General features: G+C 38.2%; 2 long non-coding RNA genes across 5 annotated transcripts in view; both read right to left on the bottom strand.

Annotated features, from left to right (window-relative positions):
* The window catches only part of LOC140614473 (uncharacterized), a 151,362-nt gene that overhangs the window by 132,738 nt on the left and 2,420 nt on the right, over positions 1 to 16,204 (bottom strand). The gene's annotated exons all lie outside the window — the stretch shown is intronic.
* Positions 4,913 to 14,223, bottom strand: LOC140614474 (uncharacterized). 2 transcript variants are annotated; one of them, XR_012015327.1, is made up of 3 exons: positions 14,174 to 14,223; positions 10,217 to 10,283; positions 4,913 to 5,088 (listed from the first exon to the last, which is right to left on the bottom strand). It is a non-coding gene; the product is annotated as an uncharacterized lncRNA (long non-coding RNA). The 2 variants fall into 2 exon arrangements; XR_012015328.1 differs by lacking the exon at positions 14,174 to 14,223 and adding an exon at positions 12,931 to 13,095.

Here is a 16,204-nt window from a genome sequence, read left to right as displayed (position 1 = left end):
CAGTGAATTCATGTAGCATATATTTGGGGAAAACTAAATGGATAAATAATTTTGAGAGAGGATGAGAATAATTTGTATTTCTGAAAATGACTCTTTCCTTGATGAGTTCAAGACTGCTCTTTAAAATAATGTCATTAATCATATAAAAACATGGATAAATTTCATAGATATGTTATGATGAAACAGACAGTATTATTCCATTTATGTGAAATTTAAAATCCAATAAAATATTTCAGTGGAGTAGATGTGCTTTTTCTTTTCTATTTTTTTAGAGAGTTTGAGTAGGGAGGGGCTGAGGGAGAGGATAAAGAGAATCTTAAGCAGACTCCACAATAAGAGTGGAGCCCAACACAGGGCTCAATCTCACAACCCCCTGAGATCATGACCTGAGCTGAAATTAAGAGTTAGATATTTAACAGACTGAGCCCCCCAGGCACCTCAATAGTGGTTATTTTTGGAGGGAAGTATTGACTGAGAGGGGCTTGAGGGAGCCATCTGTGGTGCAGGAAATTATTTTGATATGTGTCGTGGTTACCTGGATTTACACATTAGAAAATAATTCATCAAGCTATAAACCTAAGATCTGTGCACTTTTATTGCATGTAAACTACACCTCAAATGAAAGTAAAAAGGGAATAAAATAATTGGGGAGTTCATCTATCCTTATATTTCATGCTATCCATAGCTTACTAATTTAAGGGAAATAACAAGCTGTATGTAAAACTTTAGGGTAAATGCTTGTATTTGGTTCATAATAATCACAGAATCTTAGGATTTCAGGATTTCTTGGGTTATTCATCAGGCAAATGGCATATATCAGCTTCATACAGTGTGGTGGTATTTTGCACCAAAAAACCTTTCAATTAAGATGTGTTATTTTTAAAAATTAATTTAAAAAATAAAGGTAAAAAACATGAGCCTTATAATGGTTGAATGAGGTCACTGATTTGGTGGGTGGCACAAGAGCAAATGAACTCCAGACTGACAGCCTCCAGGTCATTTATTCTCCTGCTCTCTCCACTCCATAGTTTTGCATTTTTGGAATCCATTCACATGGCATTGATCCCACTTCCGGTAAAATCGGAGTAAAAAATGGAGTCAGGCACACTTGCTTAAAACATTCACCCTTCCTCCTTTTGAAACCCAAATCACTTCCTCAATATGATAATATGCATCGACAGAGAGGTTAGTATTCAATGTGTGGTAAATGATGGATGCTAGAAAGTTGCATCATCTAAAAATTGTTCCTCCCAACTCCTTGCCGCCCCCTGCCTATCATGACATCCTAAATACACCCAAATACATGCAAACTCAATCCATTTCTCGGGATCATAAAGGCTTTTTGTGGGGGCAAGAAGGAAGGCTTTGAGAGTTATCTATATTTTAAAAAGTTATCTTTATTAAATTTCCAATATTTCTAGTGTGTCTATAAATGAGAAAGAAGAAACCCAGTAGGGGAAATCATCATAGCCAAGCTCTGTATTCTTGATAAACTTACCTACGATAATCTTTTCCATGTTTATCTAAATAATACCAGCGATATAACTCTAGTGGTCTGGCATTATTATACCTTCAATTTCTGCAGCAATAGCATGTACCATTACTGCAGCTTTGAGGATGTTACAATGGTTTAACGTTTGGTTGATGAATCTTCATTGAGCACCTACTATGTATGCCTGATACTATCCTTGATGTGTGTGAATCAGCATCAATGATAGCAGAGGTGTCCCACCTCTGCAAGGAGCTTGCATTCCAGTGGGAGAGAAAGCCCATAAGTAACCAAATAAACAACAGTAATTATGAAACCACAGAAGTTTTTAAATTGCAGTGCTTACAAAATTGCAATCAGTGCTATGAGGGAAACAGATTGCAAAGATTTTTTTTTTTTAAGGAAGAAGGCCTACTGTAGACACAGTAACTTTAAATTGAGATTTCCAAAGTGAGGATAAACAAGACACATTATAAGACATATGAAGAACAAAGAGAAGACTTCCATCCAACTGTAGGGAACCTGAAGAAGCCTTCCTGGTGGGATTAATCACCTCCCATGTCTTATCCACGCTTAGCCACATCCTCTCATTACATAACTAAATTCTATTGCTTTTCTAGTTCACATATGTGAAACTCTCTAAACAATACTTTCTCCAGACTAAATAACTGTAAGTTCTTTCCCTTTTCTCAGATTTTCTCCATAATTATCATTCTGTAAATTTGTTCTAAAGAAAATGTCCATAATTGCTTATAATGTAGCTTATACCAGGGGGTGGATGGGGACTGGTAGCATTTAGAAGAAAGAAAAATAAGCTTGGCAAAGAATTAGGAGAAGAAAAAAGATCACTGAACAGCAAGAAGAAATGGGATAGATTTGAACTCAGCAAAGAAGGCAAACGAAAGAGAATTGCAGAGAGAAAAAATGGCATCAGTTCCAAGGTTGTTCAGGGACAGAGAGAGAAACTGCAAACATTCACATGACAATTCAGTGAGAGTGAGGCCTCTTTAAAAAAAAAAAAACTAAAACAAAACACACACACACACACAAACCTGTCACAAAATGGCAACAGACACACCGATAGAGATTACATGTGAAGAAAAAAGAGGTAGAGAGAAAAGATAGAGGGATGAGAGAGTCCCACTGATTTTATCTAGAAAGACAGAAATGTAAAAGCTATGTCTGAGATTACTACAGGTTTATATGATACAAATATTCCTACCACTAACAGAAGCTCTCCCTGGGTCCTTCTCCAATTTTTTAATAACTATCCTGTCCAAAATTCTCTCTGGGAGCCCTACAAAATTCTTTCTGGGCAAAATGCTGAGTTGAGCAAATCTCACTTGAGATTGCAGTCAGATAACTGCTGAAACTGGAGTCACTTTAGGGCTTGATTAAGCTGGAAATCCAAGATGGCACACTCACAGGACTGGAAGTTTATTCTGGCTATTGGCTGGTATTGAGCTGGGCTGTTAACTAGAGTACCTACACATGTCCTCTCTAGTATGCTGGTTGGTCACAGTGGGCCTCCACCAGAGTCCTTTGAGTGTGTCTAGATCTAGGGCAGTAAAACCCAATTGTCCCTAAACAAGAGATGGTTTTGATAAAAAAGGAAGGGAGAGGGTAGAGGTGGGGAATTAAAAGGCATGAGGATGAATGTAATCTTGCAACAAATGTGGGACTCTGCAGAAGGTTAGCTACAGCATCAAACTGGGTACATTTTCTAGAAGACACAAGATAATCCACCCCTCTCTAGGGCTCCAAAACACCTGCACCAGGAAGCATAAGATTCATATTCATATTAAGAGGAAAAATAGATAGCTATGCCTACTCGTTTGACGAGAAAGGCTTTTACGCATCAATAAAATGCTCGCTTGTCAACATTATGTGGCATGTAGGCCCATAAAGAACAATTGCTGAAAGTCTTTGCACATTCAGATTAAAATAAAACTGCTGAACAAAAGCCATATTGTACACAGGTCTAAACTTGAATGGCTGGAGGGGGTTTTATATGAGTATTTTTAGTGACATGCACTGAGAATATACCTATCTCTGGTTCAGTGCTTATTGAAGAGCCAGAAGTTTTTATGAGCAAATGTACTCTTGACTGAGCTATGTGTATTTTCTAAAGGATTACTTTATATTCTCAAATACATTGAATTCACATCTAAAAGCTAAAGTTATCTGCTGAAAAACAATAAGCTGATTAGAAAGCGGGCAAGTGACTTGGTGTTTTATTTTTTAAAACATGATTTCTGAACATGGTGTCAAAAATACCTATAGGAACCAAGCGTAGGAAGCTTTGGTGAAGCTTACACTGTCCTTGATCTCATCCACAGCCCAAAAACTTGGAACATCCTTGCCTGAAACTGTTCCAGCCAAAAGACAAAAAACAAACAAAAAACCCCACAATTCTAAAATAAAAAAAAATTAAAAACTGAAAAAATACCTCATGTACCGTATCATCTTTTGTCTGCAAAGCCGTGGATCATATTGGGGTCTCAGAGCCACGTAAGTTCCCCGTCCCAGACTCCTTGCCATGGGTTCAAGAATGTTCCACTTAGTATATGCTTTCAGTCTGGTGCCTTCTCTGGGTGATCTAAGAGGCTACAACCCCTTTGGGAATTTATCAGGTAGGTATCTGGATTTCTGCATCTGGTAGAGTACTGACAAAGACATCAAGGGTATGCAATTTTGTAATCACCCTTATAGAGGAGAATTCATGTGGAGCTGTGTTTCTGCCATTTTCCTAACCTGCCAATGCTGTTATGTCACTGAACCAGTTTATGAATCACAGCAAAATGTGTCCACTCAAGGGACTTCATGAGAAAACTGATCAGTTTGGGAAGTACTATTATAAAATGTTGATTTCATTTTATATTTGCAATTTGTTGATTATGCCTGGAGTTCTTTTAAATTACAAAGGGCAGGGTACAGGACATAGAGGCCAGAAATCTGGGACTTCATCTCATTCATTTTCCTAGGTCTGATCTTGAGCAAATCAAGCCCATGTTCTGTTCCTGCAGTCGTGTCATAGGGTAAATGAATTTTCTTTCTCTCTCACTCTTTTTTTTTTTCTATGTGGTGTTTCTCATTCTAAAATTATATTACAGTGAGAAGGAGAACAATAGTAGCCTGGCTGTAAATGTGAAGAAATATCTTTTCCTTAAGAAACAAGAAGCTTTGGAATAAGGCATTACAAAAAGTATATTGTACATTAGCACAACGAGCATACTGGTACCAATTAATTAATATAATTTCACAAAAGACTTTCAGATATTTCATTTTTTCATTCTATCTATATAAATGGGACTGAGAGAGCAAGCTGGAAATTTAGAGTAGATAAAAATAGTACATATAAGGTAAAACCAATCATTTTCAAGCATTTAGTATTGTCATTTAATCAATAAATCATGTTTAGTTTTATTTTAGCAGACAAATAATTGTCAAGCATTTCAACAAATTTTTAACTAGTGGTATCAATATTTCAAAATATTTTTTCAACTAACAATTTTCAACCTAATTTTCAAGCATTTAATGTTCATCATATTCCTTAATAAACAAATCATGTTCAGGCTTCTTGTGTGTATTGGTTGCCACTGTGAATCGAGAAAAAACACAAATTAATTACATGTTGACATTTGGTAAATAAAAATATTCAGTTAATTCTTCCAAAGTATGCATTTTATTTTTCTGTTCTTTATTTTTTTTAATTGTTGGTTTCACTTGAAGATTGGCTATGATGATTTGGAGTCTCTTTCAGCCTTTTTACTCATTCATTATAATTTGGGGTTTGATTTTTCTATGATGAAGATTTTCTCTACTACTTGGTGGACTTGATTGGGATGCCAGAGGGGAAGCATTTGTTAATCTGGAGTTTAATGAGGAATACTGATGACCCCTCTCCAAAATCCTAAAATGGAAGCCCAATAGATAGATACAGCAGGTTACAGAAAGTTGGCAACTGCAGGAGTAGGCCAAAGTTAGCCAGATTTTTTAATTTCCTCAGAGATGTTGGAGATCTGGGATTTTATATAAAATCTCCATGACTGTTGGAAGGGCAAAAAAAATCTCAGATAACTTGAGAAATGGATTTAATTTTTAACAATGTGAGTGAACCCGAATGGATTTTCATTAACTCCAGGTATAAGAGTGGCAACAACCTAATGCCAGAAATCCAGCAACAATAGCTAGGGTCAAGGATTCATTCTGTTGGGAAGGAAAATTTTTACTCTACCCTTCAAGATTCTTCTGGCTGGTCTAAGAATTAAATTGACATGAAATAGATTAACAGGAGAAAATCAAATTTAATTACATACTTACCAGGAAACCACACAGACATGAGATTTCAAAGACAGGCAAACTGAGGTTTATATGTCATCTCAAACTAAGGAGAAGGGAGTAGGAGTCTACTACTTCAAAAGAAAGGAAAGCAATTCAGGAAGATGAAAAAGACGATATGATTGGCCAACAAATGTTTGCCAAGGCCATTCAGAAACAATGGGACAGAGAGAGGAATTTTAACAAACACTTTGCTAAATTCCTCTGGGCCTACCACACCAAGTTCACCTTATATTGTAGTTATTTGTGGTGACCATTTTCTGGAGCAGGTGCTCTATCTAAATTATTTTAAACCATTAGGGGGAAGATGAAAGTTTCTTCCCAGTGTTTTGGGCCTCGTTATTTTAGCTTGAAATAATCTTTTTTAAAAAAATGTTTATTTAAACTCAATTTGCCAACATATAACACCTAGTACTCATCCCATCAAGTGCCCCCCTTAGTGCCCATCACCCAGTTACCCCAACCTCCCACACTCCTCCCCTTCCGCAACCCTTTGTTTCTCAGAGTTAGGAGTCTCTCATGGTTTGTCTTCCTCTGAAATGATCTTCATGACTAAGTGGTATGGCTTGGGGCAGCCTGCCTTAGGGCCCCTACAATTTCAAAGGGAAATTTTTTAAACAGCATTTTTTTCCATCAATATTTGATACCACGACAACTAGTGCTTAATATGTTTAAGTAAATATCCAATGTAATAGAATTGCATGTCTTTATTTTCCCTTCTCTTTAAAGTGTAGATGTATATATATATTCACAGTCACATGATTTGACATTGTCACATAATCAGCTCAAATTTGAAGAGCAAAATATTTAGCAGAAATAAAATATTCTGGTATAAAAATGAATCATAAGTCATAGCTTTGTCCTGAACATCAAATAAACATTTTTGAATTTCCTAAGAATGTGACTTGATGATTTGATCAGTAATGACCTCGACAACTAAACAAGTATTATAGGAATGACTTGGGATCAAAGACAGATGAATGAAAATGTGTCTCAGAAGCACCAGCAGATGGCAGGAGAGGAGAAAAAATTCCAAACTCTAAGAGCTGATCAGCTTCCATGCTAGAGTGTGACAATTTTTTAATCATTTGTCTGCCAAGCTGTCAGCCTAGTATCTCCTTCTCTCTACCTATTGTGAAGACATAGGAAGTCTCTGACAGTAAGTCAAGAGTTCAGGGCATTTTGCAAAGGCCTTTATAGTGGAAACATGACACATTTCTTAACTGAAATTTGGCTTGTGGAAAATGCCAGTAAAATACCTGCTAGTCCTGGGGACTTTTGGTGTCTGCACTCCAGCCTTGGTTCCACCATTAACTGGTGCAGTGAGGGACAGTCACTGGGGTTCAGTCTCCATATCTTTTTTATTTCTATTTATTTCTATCTTTATTTTTTATTAATTAAGTAAGTAAGTAGGCAGGCTCCACACTGGGTGTGGAGCCCACCATGGAGCTTGAACTCAGACTATGAGATCAAGACCTACGCTGAGATCACGAGTCAGACACTTAACTGAGTGACCCACTCAGGCACCCCACTTCTATTTTAAAATGAAAGGCATCAAGTACTACCTAATGACAAGAGCATACGGTTTTAAAGTGAACCAAGTATGTCTTCTGAATACTTTTTTAACTTTCTCTTCTTTTCGAGAAATATTTAATGAGACCTGTGCTCTAATCATGATGCATGAATTAGCGGCCCTGATGCAGGACTGCAGTGGTGTCTATGCCTGGGGTGCCTTTCCCACACAGTCTCCAAGGAACCCCCTAAGTGGCTGCCCTGTTGAACTCAGACTAAATGGATTAGGGATCCCTAGATTCTCTGAAAGGGATTTAAAAGGCTCAAATCGAAATTTCTTTACAACTCCCTTGGGGAATTTTTTCAAAAGTCATGTGTGTATGGGAGATGTGTGTATATATACAATACATGTCATTTCAATGACTCACAGAGACTCTGCTTTAAACTATTTTTTTTTATCCCTTACTTGACTGTGTGACTTAAATCAGCCATTTAAATCTGTTGTGCCTCAAATTTCCCATCTATAGAGTTAATATCTATTGTGTCAAGTTATGGTGAGCAGGGCCATTTGCAGACATTTATAGGCACTAGGTATTTTACAAGTCCTACCTTACAAAATAATAAGCATATTTAGAAGACACTTATACACCTTATTAAATACAAGACATTGTTTTAAAAATATTCAAGAGAATTGTACTCTTTTACTAAAAAATGGTTAATATTGGGGTACCTATGCGGCTCAGTGGTTGAGCATCTGCCTTTGGCTCAGGTCGTGATCCTGGAGCCTTGGGATCAAGTCCTGCATCAGGCTCCCTGCCATAGAAGCAGGCTCCCTCTGCCTAGGTCTCTGCCTCTCTCTGTGTGTCTCTCATGAATAAATAAATAAAACGTTTTAAAAATGGTTAATATTAATTTCACTTTTGCAGTTTTCCTTTTGTGTTTTGGACCAATATATTTTTGCCAAGTCTCAACCATTTTTATAATTTGTTGCAGAGCCATAAGCCCTAAACACTGTTCCTGTAGGGGTAACAGATAATACATTTCTTGTTGTGAGGTTTAAATGAGATAATCCACATGAAAAGCTTCCAACTATGCAGACCCATACAAAGCACTTGACAAAATGTCAACTGGGATTATTAATTGTCTTGACTGCCTAAATTCTGAGACTATCCAGAGACACAAGACCAACTAGAGGGGGATGCTGACGCACTAGCTCATGGCTCTCAATCCTGCCAATTTGAACGCCTGTGGATTTAAAAATGCTGATGCCCAGACCACTTGCCAGGTCAAGCATAACATACTCTCTGGGGTGGAGTATTTTTAACACTCTCCAAGATGACTCCCTATACAAAGTTGAAATCACAGAGCTAAGTAAAGGTGAGCATTCTTTATTATTTTTTTTAAGATTTTATTTATTTATTCATGAGAGACACACAGAGAGAGAGGCAGAGACACAGGCAGAGGAAGAAGCAGGCTCCATGCCGGGAGCCCAATGTGGGACTCCATCCAGGTCTCCAGGATCATGCTCTGGGCTAGAGGCAGCAGCTAAACCGCTGAACCACCCCGGGGTTGCCCCCAGCTGTTTTCTGACAATCCTGATGCACACTGATTTTGAGAGTCACTGTTTAAGGAAACACGTTTGTGTTCTGTCAGGATTTCAAAGCTGATTATTAAAATTCTAGGATAACGCAGTTTGAAAAGGCTGATGTTACTTAAGTCATAGCATGCACACACACACACACACATACACACACACACACACACAAAATCATTTTCTTCAAGTGGTTGACAAACAGGTTCTCACCACCTCCACCTCAAACTACCTACTCAAGTAGCAATCACACTTTGAACAAAGAGATGTAATTGTCACAATTGTCTTTCCTTATATACATGTTAAACTCCCCTGGTCCATATTCTGACTCATATCAAGAGCAGAACATATGTGAATAAAGTCAGGGTTTTTCCTCCCTCTGTATTCTATTAATTCTATGATCTATAAATTCTCCTCCCACAAAAACTCTTTACCAATTTCCCTTCGTACTTTCTTTAGACCTCAGGGTTCACAGTACTGCTTTGAACCTTCTTTACATTTCTCCTTCATACAAGTGATTTACATGCCAAACGTGAGCCTGGACCTAGTCAGCAGGGAGGGTTCCTTGGTCACTCATGTAGGGCTCCGGGTAGGAATTTCTTACTACTTCCTGCCTTCTCCTGTTTGGTGGGTAACATTCATCTCTGTTTCTTTCAACGTATTCTTATTAACTTGGTCTGTTTCCATTTTGCATTTGCCATATTTCATCAAGTAACCCTATTGAATGTTATCTCGTTATTAGCAACTCCAACAATTCCAATGTATTTGAATGTCTACCTTCAAAGCACTACTAATACCTTGTGATTTGGCCACAATTTAGAAACTGTCAAAACCCACTTCCCTAGGATGAGGACTATAATCTGAGTAATGACCCTGGCTGGTTTTTACTCATCTCTGTCCCCATCTTTTCTCAAATCCCAAATTTGGCCCTTTGGCCTTCTAATGGACTGGCACCTATGCCCCAACATTCCTTTCAGTACAATTTCTAGCTCTACCTCTTTAGCTCTACCAAAGCTAATGGGTAATTCTGAAACTTAGCTACACTTGGCTACACCTTAGGACAACTAAAGTCCTTCAAAGAATACCAATGCTTGATTTCAGGCCCCAGAAATTCTGATTTAATTGGTCAGTCTGGACTTACCTGAGATATCAGAATGTGTTAAAGCTCCCTGGGTGGCTCTAATACAACAAAATTTGTGAACCACTACCCTAGAGGGACACCCACCTGCCAGGATGGCCCCCACACCTCCTGTACCTTAGAGTGGCTCTACAGGCCTGATTACCTGGCACTTTGCTGCCCTCTGCTGGCTTCTCTCAGCTTCACCTCCAACAGGCCAGACCATCTGAAAGCTGGTTTAAAAGCGATTAGAAAAGTAGGTTGCAGGTATCCAAAAAATCTAATATATTCTAACTCTCCTTTTTTAGTTCCTTTTTTTTGTTTGTTTTTTTCACCTGAAATAGTATCTGAGCAGGAAACTAGATTTTTTTTTTCCTAGCCAGCTGCCTATTTTCTTGGCTAAGTAAGAGATACTGACAAACTGTGTGGGTCAGGAAAGAGGAGAAAGATGCTGATGTGTGTTCAGAGACACCCCTGACTGGGAGGGTCAGAGAAGAGTTCTGTGGAGCACAGAGATCTTTCTGAACTCACTGACAGGCTGGAGTAATGGAATTTTTTAATTTTGAGGGTTTCCTTTTCTGTGCTCATGCTGTACTTTATCACAACAATTGCAATAATATCTGTTGACTTAAAAAAAATCCTTAATTCTTGTTATGTGCCAGCTTTGGCTGTTGGTGCTTCACCTCTCATCTTACAATTGCCCCCATTTTAAAGATAAGGAAAATGTCTCAGAAGAATTGACTTATCTAAGAAAGCATAGTAAGATAGTAAGTGGCTGTTACAGGCTGAATTGTGTCTCCTCTAAAATGTGTATGTCAAAGTCCTACCTCCCTAATTCCATCTCAGAATGTGACTGCTATTTAGAGGTAGGGTTTTTAAAAAGGTAATTCAATTAAAATGAAGTCATTATGGGAGTCCTAATCCAGTCAGACTGGTGTCCTAATAAGAAGAGGAAATTTGGACACAGTCATGCAAACAGAAGACGATGTGAAGACATGGGGGGAACACAGCCATCTACAAGCCAAGGAGAAAGGCCTGGAACAGAACCTCTCTCATGGCCCTCAGAATGACCCAACCCTGTCAACCAACACTTAAATCTCAGATTCCCAGCCTCCAGAACTGTGAGAAGTAGATTTCTGTTGTTTGCCACCTTGCCACCGTGGCACTTTGTTCTGGTAGCCCCAGCAAATATACAGGGACAGAGTCAGGATTTGAATCTAGACCTGGAAAATTTCAAAACTTTGCTTACTGAATCACAGAACAACCTTAATCCTGGAAACTGTAAATTATTTTATAAGTGATTTTGAAAGTATTATAAAGCACTCTCATAAAGTATTATGCTCATCCATAGTAATTACCTTCTGCATTTCCGCAGCCAAAAAGAGTCTTGCTTTGGTGAAAATACCTTTATATAGTATTTCACAATATATCTTTACATATAAAGTTCTGGGCTTTTCTCTTTGGCTATGCTACAAAATTCTCCTTTCAATGCTAGAACTTCTGTAACCTCAAGGTTCAATTCAATCTAAAATTGCTTTCGTTCATCTTCTTCAGATCATAAACACTCCTCATTTTCACCTCTGTTATCTGATTTGCCTCCCATGGTTACATTTTTCTGGTAGTTCTTCCCTACTCATGAGAATTCTGAATAGTCACATGATTTTCCTATTAAGTGAAAAAAAGATAAGCATACTACCTTTTCTTTTTCTAATAAGCAACTAGATAATTTAAATTGTCCATTTTAGCTATGCCCTGTGATTAGCTAATGATCTCACAAACTGCTCAGAAAAAAAAAAAATTCATCCTTTTTTTTGTTGTTGTTTTGGAAACTTGCCTTTTCTCTTCTTTTTTGTATAATAAGCTCCTTGTTGATTTCCACTCTAAGCTATCAAAAAACTCCTACCCACCTTTCAATCATTTTTACCTTTGTCAATGAAATAACAACCACATATTTTTGGATCCCACTTCCTTCTACTGACCCCCTCTTTAGTTCACTCATTTGTTTTTTAAAAACTTTTTGTTAATGCCTTTTCAGCATTTTGAGGCCAGCAGGCAAAATTTGTAGATCATACCCGTATTGCAACATCAGGATGAAAATACCACAAACATTTCCTGGGCCTTCACAGACCACCTGAGGTTTCCTATGATTCAGAACATTGAGACAGTCCTTGTGAATCATGTAGTCAAGATGACCACAGGATTAACCTCACTCCACCAAGGAGGATAAACAGCTGTTTATAGATGGTATTTATACGCAACTAAGGGAGTCTTGCTGGAGGTTTTTTAGTGAGTTGGATCCCAGGGATCCTTTGGAGACATAACCTACATCCCACACCCGTGTGGGTTTAGAATGTTCAACTCTCAGAGAAGGTTTCTTTCATGCACTGCTTGTGGGTACCCTCAGTACACAACACAGGCTTCTCAGCTGGAAGAAACAGAAAGTGACCCTGAATGATGTAAGCAGAAAAACAATTTATTGAAAAAACTATATTAGATAGCTTCCAGAATTGTCATGAGGGCCAGGGAAGTGAGCTCAGAAAACAGCAGAAAATGAGGGCAGGCAGTGCCACACCTTGGCACAGATCCATCTAGAAGGAATAGCACTTTTACTTCCACTAAAAGTACTATGGTAGCCTTTAAAGATGGAACACTACTCAGGCTGCAAAATGTATTCTTTGCAGGTGGTAGTGGCTTTACATCTCTACCACCAGACTCGAATGTACACCAAACAAATGTGATTGGCCTAAGTGAGGTAAATGCTTTTCAGCTGCCAAGAATGCTGTGTAACTGAGCATCAGGCCTTTTTTAATTCTAAGGAAAAATAAGTCGTTTTTTGGGTATTGAGTTTGATAAGTTATTTATAGATTTTGGAATACTAACCCTTTATCATATATGTTGTTTGCAAATATCTTTTCCCATTCCATTCCAAGGGTTGCCTTTTAGTTTGTTCATTATTTCCTTTGCTGTGCAGAAGCTGTTTATCTTGATAAAGTCCCAATAGTTTTGCTTTTGTTTCTCTTACCTCTGAAGATGTGTCTAGCAAGAAGTAGCTATGACCAATGTCAAAAAAGTTACTGCCTATATTATCCTCTAGGATTTTGATGGTTTCACATTTAGGTCTTTCATCCATTGGAATTTATTTATTTATTTTTTAAATCTTTTTTTTTTTAATTTTTATTTATTTATGATAGTCACAGAGAGAGAGAGAGAGGCAGAGACACAGGCAGAGGGAGAAGCAGGCTCCATGCACCGGGAGCCCGACGTGGGATTCGATCCCGGGTCTCCAGGATCGCGCCCTGGGCCAAAGGCAGGCGCCAAACCGCTGCGCCACCCAGGGATCGCTGGAATTTATTTTTTGTGTATAAGAAAGTGGTCCAGTTTCATATGTGGAATTTCAAAAACAAAACAGATGAACATAAGGGGGAAAAAGAGAGAGGCAAACCAGAAAACAGACCCTAAACCATAGAAAATAAGATAAGGGTTAGTAGAGGGGATGTGGGTGGGGAGGTGGGTTGAATGGGTGATGGGGTTAAAGAAGGCACTTGTGTTGAGCACTGGATGTTGTAAGTGATAAATCACTAAATTCTATACCTGAAACTAATGCTAAACTGAGTGTTAACTAGATGGAATTTAAATAAAAACTTGAAAAAGATTCTAAGTAGAAATAGACTCTGCCTCCTACCAAGACTCATAAAAGGAGACATCCCAAACATAGAAGCATGGGTTTGGATGCTGAATAACAAATAAAAAGTACAGATATCCTCCACACTCCACTACTTCCCATCCCAAACCATTGCTACTAGGTGGTACAACAGAATCACCCCTTATTTCCAAAAATGTACACTTCCCAAAGGAAGAAAGGTTAAAATCTCATTATTTACTACATCCCAATCTAGTTGAGATCAATTATTGTAGTTTTATCATGATCCTGTCTCCATATTCTCCTTTGGACTCAACGAGATAGTTAACCATTTCCAACACACCGTATACAGCACAATAACATATAGGAAAAGGAGAGAATTAACTTAATAGATGAATTTAAAAGTTAGCCTAAGTAAATACACAAATTACTGCAAGGAAGGGAGTATGGTACAAATCATAGGGTTGTGATCCTCATTTTTACCACTAGTCCCTTGGCAATGGTTGCTACTTATGACTCCTTTCTGCTGGTCCTCATTCCAAATTATTATGATGTCAGCTGATCTGGGTTCCTTACCTGGTGAGATGGTCTATCTCTGAGGGCTCTGACCATCACAGGGAACACTCCAGTACCACACTCACTTCTTCTCCACAGTCTACTGGCAGCCCTATCTCCTTGACACCATCAATTGTGAAAGCCAACACTGAAACCCACTTTGACCTCTTCACCCAAAGGCCACAGAAACCCAAAACAGCCCAGTGGCAGTCTCAGCTTACAATTCAAGGAAAGCAATTTGTAGGTAAAAGCCTTCCTTTCTAAACCAGCAGCTGCTAGTCATAGGGAAAGAAGGCACGTTTTTCCAATTGATTTATTAAAAAAAATAATAACAGGCACATCCTCACATTACTTGGTTCTCAAGACCACATGTAGCTAGGAAAGAAAAAAAAAAAAAAAACCCTCATACATATACATCTTACAAGACAGCACCCAAATCTCATTAATGTGTGGTCTCTCCTAGCTGATGCTGTATCAAAGTTCTCAATAAACTATGCCACCATCTATAAAGGGTACATTTTCCATATGGAAATTAGAGTGCATAGTCAGACTAGTGAATCCTATGTACATCAACTCATTGCTTTACATGTCTCACTATACGGCAATTTCTCATTTGGAAGGTTGTGAAATATCATGAGTCTGTAAGTATTCAGAGAGTCCATGGATAGTGATGCTGGAAGTATGGCAGGAGGAAAGGCAAATCTAAAGCCACAATGAGATTTTGTTTCACTTCATAGCAGAAAGGGCTCAATAGTGAAAAACATAGCACATAAAATCTACAGTGAAAAACTGTTTTGGAGGGAAACATTTTTGAATCTGTGGAAATAACAAACCTCAAAATAAAAATAAAAATGATATAACTTCAGTCAGAAGATGAGCTAGGCCCTGGATTTTGAGTACATAGAATGTTCTTTCTCTTGCCCCACCTCCTCCGGTGAAATTTAGAAACATCCAACTGATTCGTTCATTTATTCGAACACTTATGGATAACAAATTAGGTATCGAATAAGCCAGTGCATATGTAAATAACCATTGGGTATATAAAGAGGAGTTCAGAAGAGAGTCTGAGGCTGGAGATAAAAATCTCTGGGCAATGGGCAGACAGTAACTGAGTCAGTGAATGTCAATGAGGGGGCCTCAGAAGCAGATCTAGGCAAGAAAGGGAGACATTCTAGTCCTAAACCTTGAGGATATCCAACAGCCAATGAGATTAATAGACTTCTGTTATCTCTCTGTGTCCCTGGGGAACATCTAAATTAAATGAAATATAGCAAATGAAACCTCACTTGTAACATGGAAAACATAATCTGCTATGGAAAAAATGACACAAAGAGAATTCTTAGAATGACCAATGCAGAAACGTGGCACATAGAAAAATTAGGGTTAGAATAATTCTGGAGGTCTCCAGTACTATTCAAGAAGAGATTAATCTTGATTTATTTAGAGAAATTTTTTTGCCTAAAATGGAGCAGTGTATGAATTTAAAATATTTAAAAGAAATGATGTGTAAGCCTTTTTTTTTTTTTTTTAAGATTTTATTTACTTATTCATGAAAGACACAGAAAGGCAGAGACAGAGAGGCAGAGGGAGAAGCAGGCTCCCTGCAGGGAGACCTATGTGGGACTCAATCTCAGGACCCGGAATCAAGCCCTGAGTTAAAGGTCGATACTCAATGACTGAACCACCCAGGTGCCCTTGTGTAAGACTTTCTAACCACATTTTCCTCCAATCCTATGGGGCAGAGGGTTGATGATGTATAGAAGTGCTTGAGAAGAAGGAGCTAGTCTTTCATCCTTTGAACCTGGATTAAAGGAGGTAAAGGTGAGTGTGTATATAGAAAAATAAGTAGCACAGGGCAGGAAGAGAAGGTCACATGTGATGGCCTGTGACTCGTAGCAAATCCTGATGCACAGGTGAGTGATGGTTAAATCAGTGGTTTAAAAGGAATGAGTTAATTTT

Source organism: Canis lupus, chromosome 22, assembly GCF_048164855.1.
Source record: "Canis lupus baileyi chromosome 22, mCanLup2.hap1, whole genome shotgun sequence".
Taxonomy (NCBI): Eukaryota; Metazoa; Chordata; class Mammalia; order Carnivora; family Canidae; genus Canis; species Canis lupus.
The sequence above is the reverse complement of the archived record's forward strand: the minus strand, read 5'-3'. Positions and strand labels throughout refer to the sequence as shown.